General features: G+C 43.9%; 1 pseudogene; it reads right to left on the bottom strand.

The window, feature by feature from the left end:
- Positions 1-783: 783 nt before the first annotated feature.
- LOC123189720 (disease resistance protein RGA5-like) lies at positions 784-11,610 on the bottom strand (annotated as a pseudogene).
- Positions 11,611-13,215: the final 1,605 nt, after the last annotated feature.

The following is a 13,215-nucleotide window of genomic DNA, read 5'->3' as shown; positions in this document are numbered from 1 at the left end:
CCCCTCTCCCACTCCTTCCTTCCCCCTCCTAATAGGACTAGGAAAGGAGGAATCCTACTCCTACTAGGAGGAGGATTTCTCCCCTCCTTGGCGCGCCCTAGGGCCGGCCGGCCTCCCCCCTTGCTCCTTTATATACGGGGGCAGGGGGCACCCTAGAACACACAACAAACAACTGTCTTAGCCGTGTGTGGTGCCCCCCTCCACCATAATCCACCTCGGTCATATCGTCGTAGTGCTTAGGCGAAGCCCTGCGCCGGTAACTTCATCATCACCGTCATCATGCCGTCATGCTGACGAAACTCTCCATCGACACTCAGCTGGATTGAGAGTTCGTGGGACGTCACCGAGCCGAACGTGTGCAGATCGCGGAGGTGCCTTACTTTCGGTACTAGGATCGGTCAGATCGTGAAGACGTACGACTACATCAACCGCGTTGTCGTAACTCTTCCACTTACGGTCTACGAGGGTACGTGGACTATACTCTCCCCTCTCGTTGCTATGCATCATCATGATAGATCTTGTGTGTGCGTAGGAATTTTTTTGAAATTACTGCGTTCCCCAACACCAGGAAGCAGCTGCTTACTGGGTGCAACCGATGGGAGATGGCAGCACGGGTTTTCTTCAACCGGTTTGAATCTCCGTCCAGCCGGATGCGACTTTGAGCTTTGTACTCTTTATTTTATTGTTCCTTTTGTGAGCTATGCTTTGCAGACCAGACTTTGTTTGATTCCTCGTTTTTAATAAAATAGACGCATGCATCTCTCCGATGCAGAGGCCGGGGGATGACCTCCTTTTCAAAAAAAGAAAGTTCAACACAACTAAGAAACATTCAGTTTGATGTATTTAAGAGGCACACGATACACACACCACAATAACAAGTAGTATATAGAAACCAGGACTAGTCAAGGATGGAGCGACTAACAAGTGCTAACTCCTTCCCACCATCAAGCCTTATTACAGTACTGAGGAAACCCAAGCAAAGCGTGCGTGATCATGCAGACGAAGGAGAATCAGTTCCACTAGATAACTAGCAGCACAAAGCAAAGTGATAGCTCCATATTCCCGACGGGGAGGAGATGCAGCAATCCATCTTCATCCGCTATAATCCGGCATGAATGTTGTAGACAACTCAAACATTCCTTTGCATACCTCATCTTGTTGCTCCATATCAAAGAATCGACTTTCCTGCAAATCAACGTCTATGAGCATGGTTGAACAATTGAAACTACTCGTATTGCCTGAGTTAATCAAACAGTACCAGCATATAAAAGTACTTCGCTAGTTCTGCTATATAAATGCACCTCAAATCTTACTGTTGACACAACACCTAGACATTTGGAAAGACTTGTTTAATGTGTGTTCATAAAGGACATAATATAGCAACTCAAATGTTCAAAGAAACGTCGGCAGAGGGCTGAATTTTCGATTTAAATAAGGCATCCCCAGTTTTTGAATCTGCATAGATCTGCGAAAGTCTTGGTAGAATAAAAGAAGACGTGCAGTATTATGGCGAGCTACAACCCAAACTGAAACATTAAACACCCAGTAGTTACCCGGAAACTAATCAAGTTCAAGTAAGAAAAAGGTACAGTATTATATGGCAACGTACCAGCTGCTGGTTGTGCCTGATACCAAGGATTATAATGTGAGCATGGGCAGGATGGTGAACTCTCTGAAACAAAAACGGCATGGTTCCCTTACAATATCGATTGTAATGTGAGCATGGCCAGGATGCATGTTGATAGCGCTCCTAATGGCAGACTCTGCACTTCTCTGTTCAGATTCAGTAGCATCCAGGCAGCCGATTAGTACATCGATTCTTTCAAGTGCTAACAAGTGCTCGATACCAGTAGGTGCGGTGCAATTTTCCTGCTTCCACCCCAAGGCGTTTAACCCTAGAGATACACTCTGGAGCTTGGGCATTGCCCCAGCTTGGAAGGTCAGGTGTGCCATGTTCTTGCAGCTGACATGAAACCGCTTTAGGATTGCGAATGCTGTCCCATAAATGGCAATTGTTTCTTCCAGGGCATTATGAAACATTAATTCCAGGTCGATGAGGCCTGTTAACTTTGCGAGAATACCAACACCATCCTTGTCCAGCTTGTCAACAGTGAGATACAAAAACTGGAGGTTATGGAGTTCCCCAATCCAGTTAGGGACCTGGGACATTTGTGTCATGCTGAGGACCGTGAGGTTTGGGGGAGGAGGCGACAAGGTTAGCTCCTCAGGCATCCAAGAATCAGCTGAATTTATGTGCAGGGACTCAAGGTTACAAGGTTTCCCCAAAGAAGAGTTTAGAACATCCATGTCCACGTCTTTAGAAAAACCGGTTCTGACAACTAGAGTACTCAGATTGGTGAGCTCTCCTAGGCCCTTGATACTGTCGAGTGAAGTGTTGTGCCGCAGGTCAAAACGACACAGATGTTGTAGGGATTTCATTTTACCAATGCCCTTAGGCAGCCTTTCAACGGATGGAACAATCAGATTCAACAAGTGCGGCAGGTGAAAAATATCCATTGGGATACAGGACCCATCTATATCGAATATTTCCAACATCTGTAACCCTCTAATTTGGGTTGGTAGTTGGCAGTTGCAACAGCCACGAATTTGTATATATCGCAGCTGATATAACTTACACAATCCTGTCAGGTCGATTTTGCGGTTGTGGTCAGCAGAGCTAGAACTGAAGTCAGCCTTAAAAACTCGAAGATACTTGAACTCTGCCAGAGAAGGTATATTCATGGAGCCCCTCCAATTTGCAAACGATCGCACTTGTGACATACTAACATTCCCTTGCAGTATTTCACCATCCAAGTTGAAGAGCATCCGACGGGGCTTTGGAAACTGTCCTGTAATGGCCTCTGGGTTGTCTACTATAGTGATAAAATTCTCTTGTGCAGACTTGTACAAGATAAGATCCAACACCATATCATGTACTTTGCAAGATTTCACTGACCCATCAGATTTGATCAATGCAGGTTGAATAAGGCTCCTGTTGACAAGATCATTGAAATAACCTATCGCGGTCTGTTCTAGGCTTTGTCCATGTGCTTTACTAATGAAACCTTCAGAAACCCACAGGCTTACCAACTCATGCCTGTATATTTCAGAGTCCTCCAGAAACATACCAAGATACAAGAAGCATGTCTTGAGGTGGTGAGGAAGATTTTTGTAGCTAAGGTTCAAGATCTGTCTCATTGCTTCCAAGGTGAGATTTGTTCCGGACACTGACCCCAACGAATTCAGTACATGTTTCCATTTCTCCTTCTGGTCAGGACTTTCACTTGCTAATAGGCTGGATATGCTAATGATTGCAAGTGGCAAACCACCGCACTTCTTGAGAATCTAAACTGAAACATCTCTGAGTTGACCTGAACATGCTTCTTCAGAGCCAAATATCCTACCAAAAAACAATTTTCTTGAGTCTTCTTCACTAAGAGGTTTCATTTCAAGAATGTGCTCGTGGTGACCGAAACAACATGCCATGGCCAAAGTCTTGATTCTTGTAGTTACTATTAGTCTACTACCAACATTATTTTCTGGGAAAGCACACTTAATAATATTCCATGCTGAATTGCTGATACATCCCATAGATCATCGATGATAACCAAGTACCTGCAAGAAATCAGTACAGTGCTAAGTAAATTTAAAAATATATTTCAAAGGGTTCAATGTAGATGAAAATGTTTATTATCAAATTAAATATTAATTATTTTATAGAAGAACATAATATTAAATCTTTTAAGGAAATCTAAATATCAGAGGCACATGTGAACAACAACAATATAGAAAGTAAGAATCAGTACCTCTTGTTTTTCAGATTTTCTCTGAGTTGGTCGAGAAGAACATTTAACTCGCAATCTTGAAAAGATTGTCCACACCCAAGTTGGATTAATAAACTATGCAGAAGTTTAGGAATATTTGGCTTTTGAGAAACTGGCACAAATGCACCACAATGAAACTCTCCCTTCAGCTTATGGTAGACCTCATTGGCGAGTGTTGTTTTACCCAAACCTCCAAAACCAACAATTGATACAACCTTCAACTGCTTCTCCTCATCTTTTAGCCAACTGACAACCTCATTTGTTGGGCCCTCCATACCAAAAAGTTTAGCTGCATTCTCATAGAGTGCGACAACCCGTTGGTCAACAGCCACATTGCATGATGTGGGGACATCAAGCTTGTATCTTTCACGGCGTGCACTTGTTTCATGCACAAGTTTCTTGATGTCCTCAATCTGACCAGCAATCTTATGGCGGACCCTTGAAGTTCTAAGGCGTTGAATGGTGTCATGGACAAACCCAGATTTTTTGCTTTTCTCCCCAATTTTGCAGATGAAGTCATCAATAATATCCTCGATGTCATATGACATCTCCCTGACTGCATCCCTCCACCTCGCGGTCTGTTTATCCAGCTCATCAACATCTGCAAGGCTCTCTAGAGCATCCTTCATGCTGCTCAGCTCGTCGCTGATGTACTTAACCTCCTTCCTCAAGTTCTTTAGCTTGGCGAACTCCTCCCCCATCAGGGTGGCCAGCTTACCGAGGAGAGAGTTCATCACCCCGGTAGAAGCGCTCACCATTATTCCAGCCATCTCTTGTTGGACAAGTATCTATCTTGGCTCTGAAACATTTAAATAGCCTGCTGAATGAAGGGAATCTTTTTTTAGCAAAAAGGGGCAAGAAACAGATGGGGGCAGAAACTTCAACAGCCATCATCCTATAACAAGGGGGACAAGAATCGATCTTGGCTCTCTAGCTATATGTGCTTGTGATGAACCTGAAACATTTAAATAGCCTGCTGAATGAAGGGAACCTTTTATAGAAAAAGGGCCAAGAAACAGATGGGGGCAGAAACTTCAACAATCATCCTATAACAAGGAGTTTCCATTTCCAACGATTTCAGGCGTTGATGGAAAGAACGAGCCTGTATTAGTACTATTTTTGTTAGTTAACTTGCATGAACTACCCGGATCCACCTGGCCGGGGATTTACCCTCTTTCCGGTAGGAAAAAAAAATCAAGATCCACCACCATATCCAAAGCCGGTGAAATTATAGTACGACTTAACTAAGAGTGAGAATAAAAACATAACACTACATCTGAAGACAAGCAAATTATATAATTGTAACACGACGGTGCCGCACTCGGTCTGGCTGACCTCGCTACCGGCATGTATGCTCCAGTGGCAACGTCGTCGCCTCTACCGCATCTGAACTTCTTTGCCATGAATTGTTGCAAAAGTTTCTGGAATGTCTTGCGATATGGGCCCTGGGCCGGCATGCTATCTGTAGCCATCTGCCATACTTCGTTGACATTTTCAAGCTGAACAATATTTGGATATTATTTAGTTCAAATGATTATGAAATGATGGACCTAAAAAAGTTACAAGTGATTACCAGGTGGTCACGATAGTAAGCTGCATGCAGCTCAACATGTCTCCGCGCCTGCTCCTCTTGTGTGAGATGTGTTGGTATATTAGCTGGCTGACTGGCCAGGCTAGCACGTGTGTTCATGCAGTACCACTGCTTGTACGCTTGATCTGTACTTCCATCGTACGGCCTGCAAAATTAAATAATTACATAAACGGTTGTGATGAAAGCAAAGCATCTTCACGCATCGTATGATCATCGTAAAAAAATAATGTACATAAAATATACCTAAGTTGACGCACTATATCTGCTAGCGCTTCATTTGTCCACTTGTGTACCCATTCACTGTTCTCTTCCCTCCAATCGTATAAACTCCAACCCCTGCCCATATTGGTTAGCCTGCAAATTATGTAACAAAGTGTGAGTTTAGTAAATTAAAAATGACACTAACTATTTAGGGATGTCACATCTTACTTATGTGTTTCCTCGTCGATACGTCTGGGAAAAGGTGGTGGAATTTCTTGATAGAGACCGAACTATCTCATTACACGCTCTGGGTTGTAAGGTTCAACACACCACAGGAACAATAAGTTGCAGCGAGTCAGTCAGAATGCACTATCGGTCAACATGCCTGGTGTGAAGTGTCGAGCATCAAAGACCATTTTTAGCTGGTCCTGAGTCCACGGGTTCCATGTGACTTCTGCCTCATCAAGTATCTCAAACTGCTGGTGGTACATAGGGTAACAATTTTTCGCAATATCTGGAGACCAACATTTCCGTGCCTTTGTCCACCTGGTGGCCATAGTTGCGCTAGCACCCTCGCCAAAGTCATATGGGTATATGGGTTGTACTATACGAGGTCGTCCTACAGGGAGGTATTCCCAGGACCACAACTGTAGAAACTCATAGGCGACACAAAGTAATGGAGCTTTTTGTGCGAAAGAGGTTTTTTGCGTGGCATCACACAAGCCTCTGTATGTATGAGATAGCATGGCAGAACCGAAGCTATATTTTGGCTGCTCGGGTAAAGGTTCATCTACCATATTCTCTGCAATGTAGATGAGACCAGGGACAACAACGTCCCCATGTGAATTTGGAAATAGATTCCAAGGAGCCACAACAAATATGCAAACAGATGTCTTTTTCTCGTCTCCTCATTGGCGAAGCTAGATAAATTAAGAAAGTTATCACGAAGCCAGACGAGTGGGATGCCCCGAGGGTTACCAGAACGTTGTGATTCTGGCATTTCCATCCCAAGACGGGCTGCTATATCTAATGCCCAAGATGGAGACACTCGTGGAGAGACTACCGGCTCACCTCTAATTGGTAGAGCAGTGATCATAGAAACATCTTTCAGTGTAGGTGCAAGCTCCCCAAAACGAAGTGAAATGTGTGGGTTTCAGGTCTCCACCAGTCAACGAGGGATGTCAAAAGGGATGGGTCCGAACGTACTTGGTCGTCGCATGATGTGAGCCTAGCAAAACCTTGTAGTCCATAAGCGTCAAGGTGAGCAAGGAAATGATTGTGTATTGGCCATGTTTTCTTTATGGTTCGAAGTCTGAAAGGCCGATAATCATGCTTAGTATTTGGTTTCAAAAATAGGTGGCAACGGTGCCCGGCGTCATGGGGCCCCTGCAAAAGCACTGGCACTTCACCCATAACCTGCACACAAACATACAAATATAAATTACGAGGAAGACAGAAATACAAATGCAAATCAAAATTAACTTAAAAAATACAAAGAGATACGATTTACATTAATTATCTGAAGTTAACATCAGGAGTACAATAATACAAAGAGAATCAATTTAAATTCAATATAAGTACACATAACGAGTAGAAATATAAATAGACATGGCGAGTACATATATATCAACATCATGCGTTGTTGTTGGCTCGATACGGGCAATCTTTGCGTGAATGTCCAGGACACCTGCAAACGCGGCATCGCCTTGGTTCTCCCATCTGGCTATGGTCCATGTCATTGCGATGACGCCTAGACTGACATCGTCCCTTTGTGGTTCTCATCAAGTCGGTGTTCGGAACCCATTTTGGCCCATCTGGCCACAACATTTTGTAGTTCATATCAATGCCCCAAGCCCAGAACTCACCGTTCCAAGTGTTGTACAGATTGTACATGTTGAAGTACGGCGATATGTATGGCTCGACGCTGATTTTTTGAATAGCAGCCGCCCGGAGCACATGACTGCAAGGGTAGCCCTCAAGCTTGGGCTTGTTACAAGTGCACTCACAGGAGGTTGAGCCAAGGGTGACAGCTTGCTTTTTTGATCCTCTGTGGTGACCCTTAACGTACTTGGCTCACACATTGACCTCCCACTTATTCCTAAGTGCGTCCACTTTCCTGCAGCCATGACTTTGGGACTTCTTTGCTTTCTCGTCCAGATGTCTTTGCATCTTCTCGGACCATGGCTTGTTCAATTCAACTTGTGCTTTGGCGATGGTGACCCTGTCTGCAAAGTATGACAGGGTCCGGTTCCAAGTTTCTTCAATTAGGGCTGTGATAGGCAGTGCTCGCACCCCTTTAAGAACACCATTGTACACCTCTGACATGTTGCTGGTCATTATTCCATACCGAGCCCCGGTGTCGTGAGCCTGCGCCCACTTCTCCAAATGAGGGCAATTCTCGGTGATCCACTGGCTCAAATTTATGGCCGTCCTACGACCCCTCCGGTCTTCTCTCTGCGGCAAGGCCGCGCGGTCGATCTCACCATTGATACCTGCCCATATCGCATTCATTTTGGCTTCGGTTTTTTGCATGCACATCCTCTTGAATAACTTGAACCAATCCTTGTTTTTGAATTTGGAGTAAAAGTTTGCTGCCAAATGCCTCATGCACCACCTTCCCTCTAGATCGGGCCAGCCCCACTCTTCTTCCGACGCCTTAATTATTTCAAGAGCGCTTAATAATCCAGTGTTGCGATCAGAAATGATGCAAACACCTTTACGCTCTTTCACGACACCAATCTTCACGCAGCTCAGGAACCACAACCAGCTATCTTTGTTCTCGCTCTCAACCAATGCATATGCAATAGGAAGAAGCTGATTATTTGCATCCGCTGCAATCGCCACCAATAGTGTGCCCTTATACTTTCCAGTGAGAAAGGTACCATCAACAGATAATACCGGGCGACAGTGCCTGAAGGCTTGTATAGTCTGGGCGAATGCCCAGAATAAGCGGTCCAGGATTAGCTCACCCGGGTTCATTGGGTTTGGACGTTCTCTCCGCCAAACTTGAGTCCCCCTATTAGCACTTACTATTTGATGAAGCATTCTAGGGGCATAAGAATATGCCTCCTCATAGGTACCATACAAGTTCTTGAATATATTTTCCTTCGCACGCCTAGCCTTGCTGTACCTAACAGGGAATCCAATTAGATCCTTTGCATCTTTTTGCAGAGCCCTAACACTAATGTTGAGACTTCCCTGCACAATTGTTTCCATCGTCTGTGCCACAAATTTTGCTGTCACATTGCAGTGATCTGAAAGAGTCCCAGTTTGCTCATAGGTATGCTCCACTATTTTTGTGATATGCCATGACTGACATACCCCAGGCTTCGGTCTAGCGAGAACTCTTCCACGGCAACCTTTCGCGGTGTGGATGCATATGACCTTCAACTCTTTTTTATCAGACTGCTTCACTCTATGCTGGCGGTGGATGCCGATTGCATAGCTACCCATTGCCTGGTAAGCAGACTTCTTATCTGGGAAAACTTGCCCAACCTCCAGGCTTCCCGCTCCTAGGCCAGAAGCAGAGTGAAATTCGTTGGTGATGCTCATATCCTGTAAAAACCCAGGTTGCAGTGCCGCCGCAACCGCCCTCTGAGGAGGAACATCTTCTTCTCCGCTTGACTCCGAAGACGCAGAAGAATGATCATCATCATCTAGCGCCTCCGGCAATCCCTCCACGTGTTCGCTCATGTCAACGGCCGCCGACCAATATCCTGTGTCATACACAGGCTGGTCGCCCGTCGGTTCCGATGGGCCGATGCTAGGGGCTGATGTGATGGCCAACTCGACCTCACCACCCCTGCTACTGCATCCGGCAACATCAGTGACTGAAATGAACTCCACATACACCATCGGCTGACCATACATTGAGTTATTGGGATTGCTTGCAAACCTCATGTACGACCCCCACGACCGATCACCTGTGACAGGCCGCAAACCCCAACGGGCAACTGTCCCATCATTTCCTCCGTCAACGACGAAGGCCTCCATTGTCATTTTTTTTCCTGCATCACTGGGCCAAACACCGCTCGGATGCACCTTCTAACAGCTGCGTAACCCACGTTGACCATGTCTCTCACCACTACTGTAGTCGACTCGCAGAAGGACACATCCACCCCGCATGGACCGTCGCGTAAGACGTTCCCATAGTACACTACTAAATTTTCCATAGTACCTAACCAACATACATGTTTACATTTCAAATAATTAGTAACTGAACATTTAGTAACGATGACAACATTTACATATCTTATGACTAAAATAATAACCGTATTTTCGTTATAAATATTCGGTTTGTTTTTAGAATCATGTGCTTAGACTTTAAGGGGTTGCTTGGTTAACGGGTATTTAAAGATCTATTTTTCTCAAACTTGTCTACGAGCGTAACAAACTAAAAACTCTGTTTGCTTTTCTATAACTACCCCAAAAATATCCTAAAATAGTTCTCGTAACATGCAAAAACTTAGCTTCTGGAAAAACGACTATTAGTAAAATATGGTTTTCTACATAATATCCTTACAACAGGTTATGACAAAACTGAGGGTAAGTACTCGCTATCCAAACAACCACTAAACATAATATTACGATAATAACATTTAAATATCATATAAGTAAAATATCTAATTTCTTCCGGCATGATATAATGTTTTTCATATCATACGATAAAATTCATTTATTTACAAATAATAATATTTGCAGCGGCATGACAGTACATCAATATAAAAAATATTAACAAAATTACGGCGTCATTTTATACCTTAGCTCCAATATGGATGTGCTTGCGAATGCAATTAAGAGTCCAAATAGTTCAAATAAAACTCGTCTACGAGCGTCATTAACTAAAACTCTCTTTTTTCTCTAACGACTATTAGTAAAAACTATTTTTCTTACAACAGGTTATGACAAAACCCATGGTAATTACTCGCTATCCAAACAACCAGTAAACATAATAGTACGATAATAACATTTTAATATCATATGAGTAAAACATTTAGTTTTCTTTCGGCTTTATATAATTTTTTTCACATCATACGATAACAATCATTTATCTACAAATAATAATATTTACAGCAACATGCACATTATTCACAATAGTACATCAATACAAAAAATATTAACAAAATTACAGTGTCATTTTTTTACCTTAACTCCAATATGGATGTGCTTGCGAATGTAATTAAGCGTCAAAATAGTTTCAATAAATATCCGTCGCCGGTACTATATGAACGGAGTCAACCTGCTATCACATTAACATCAATATTACACACGGATTTTTCTTCCTGCTAACAAAATGGAAACACAATTTCTTCAATCACGTCTTTTCCTCCTTGTTTGTTACTAAGATGAATTATTTTACCTAATTACATACATCATTAAGTACATTAGCACCTAATCTTAACATATAAAATTTAGATTATTGCGACATAACTATAGACTTATTAATAAACATACCGCATAAAATAACATACCACATGAAATAACATACCGCATGCAATAAAAAATATTGTAAATGTTGTATCTGTCGTCTGAAATTATTTCTAACCTCTACGCACTAACATCGCATAGCTAATGACGAGCTAAAAGACTAACTAATTACCACCCTACATGCACAAATAAATAAATGTATTGCAAAGCTCATACCTTGATCTTCAACTTCGTACTTCACTTTCGCAACGCAAATCCTACTCCTCAAGCTCTAAATGACTCCAAATGACTCCTTCAAGTGCTAAAATTATGCCTAAAACAACAGAGAATACACACTTAGGAACTAATCAAACAGAACAAAAACATCATGCATGTGAACGAAACCAACAAAAATGGATAGATCTTACCTTAATCTAACTTTTCTTCAACTTCATCATCTTCGAAATCAAACCCCAAATCGACCAAAATCACGAGTAAAAGTGGCTACCTAGTTTTCCTTTCTGTCTATGTATGCGCTCAGAGAGAGCTAAGAGGTAGAGGAGGCAACCAGAGATATGCGAGAAAGAGTGTATGCGCACGGAGTCGCGGATGTGCGTTTAAAAAGAAGAGGACCACTGTATTGTCGGCAGAACAAGCCAGAACTCACCTACCACGGCATCGGATTCCAGCATCGCGGTGTCTCATCATACGCAGCAATAACAACGCCTGAGTGCTGTCGCTTCGGCTGGAGAAATAGACGGAAGCGAGAATCACGCACAGCTTTAATCAGTGTCGTTTACGTAGCAATCAGTACTACAAAGTTTAGGCGGGAATCCGATCATCGAAACTTGTGGCAGGCAAAACAAGGAGCTGGGAAAAGCAGCGCCCGTGAAAATCTGCGCCACCGGAATCAGCGCCGCACGGGAATCAGCGCCGTCTGCGCCGTTGTCGCGCGTGCAGCAGCAGTGTCGCCGCCTCCTGCAGTGGCGGCCTGGCGCACAGGCGGGGTCCGCGAGCATCACAAGTGGTCGGCCCGCGCCCGACAGCGGCCACAGAGGCCGCCTCGCTAGGTGGCGGCGTGGCCCACCAGGCCTGGCCGTTCCGTCCCGGCTCGGCGCACTGTGCTGACACGGTTATTTCCCGCGCGGCCGCCTCCGACGGTGGCGGCAGGTGCCACGTGTCGCCTGCCGCGCCTGCCGCCACCGCTGAGGGGGTCCTTTTTGTCAATGTTTTTGACATGTGGTCTTTTTTGGCAATTCTGTTGGCCAGGGGGTCCTTTTGGACAAAAAATCAAAAAGCAGGGGTGATAGAATACTATGTGCAAAGGAAAGCATATCATTCCGTGTCCACTTGTGCAAAAGCGAAGCTTCCCAATCATTCCACGTCCACTTGTGCAAAACACGGCGAAAGAAAAATGGTACCACTAACCAAAGGTAGTTCTGACTTTTGGAGGAAAGAACAATGCTATTCATTTTCTTGCTAATTTACCACGCTTTGTCTCGCATAACAGAACGTCACACTGCCGAAAGCTGGTTAGGCTCCGGTCCAGATTCTTCTGTGTTGGCACACTTTGTCTGCCTAATATTTTTATATTCTTCTAGCACTTGATAATACGTCAGCTATTGTAACAAAACATAGAGATCAGCAAGGCATAAGCTCACCTGTGCGGTGCGCAAGCTCAAAGGCCACATGTGCTAGTTTTTTTTTTCGTTGTTCTGGGCTTCTGGCTGGATAACTAAACATGGAACTCCATGGTTTTTTACTTGCTACTGAAAGTGAAAACCCACGAGTGAGTTTAAAAGTTGAATGCTTCACTTGCTAATCTTCGTGTGCCGGCCTCTAGCAATCAGCACACAGAAGACAGAACTACTGGGCTCTGCGTTTTCTTTTTTTTTTGGAAATGGAGGCATGCCCCCATCCTCTGCATCATGACGATGCATGCAGCCATCTTATTAAAAATCCACGAACTACCAAAACAGTGAAAATAGTCTTACAGCTCGCAAGCGGAGCAAAGCAAACTAAAACAGGAAAATTACATGCTGACAATGGCAACCGATATGGTAATATGAAGGATAAGCTCCCTAGACTCCTATCCTGTTATGCGAGCACCATCCGAACCGGTTGAATATAACCCCTACTACCATCTCTCATTGGTTGCACCCAGTAACTCAGGGTGGACGGGACGAGCAGGCT

The sequence above is a fragment of the Triticum aestivum genome, chromosome 2A, assembly GCF_018294505.1.
Source record: "Triticum aestivum cultivar Chinese Spring chromosome 2A, IWGSC CS RefSeq v2.1, whole genome shotgun sequence".
NCBI classification, from domain to species: domain Eukaryota; kingdom Viridiplantae; phylum Streptophyta; class Magnoliopsida; order Poales; family Poaceae; genus Triticum; species Triticum aestivum.
This window is presented reverse-complemented; position numbering and strand designations above follow the sequence as displayed.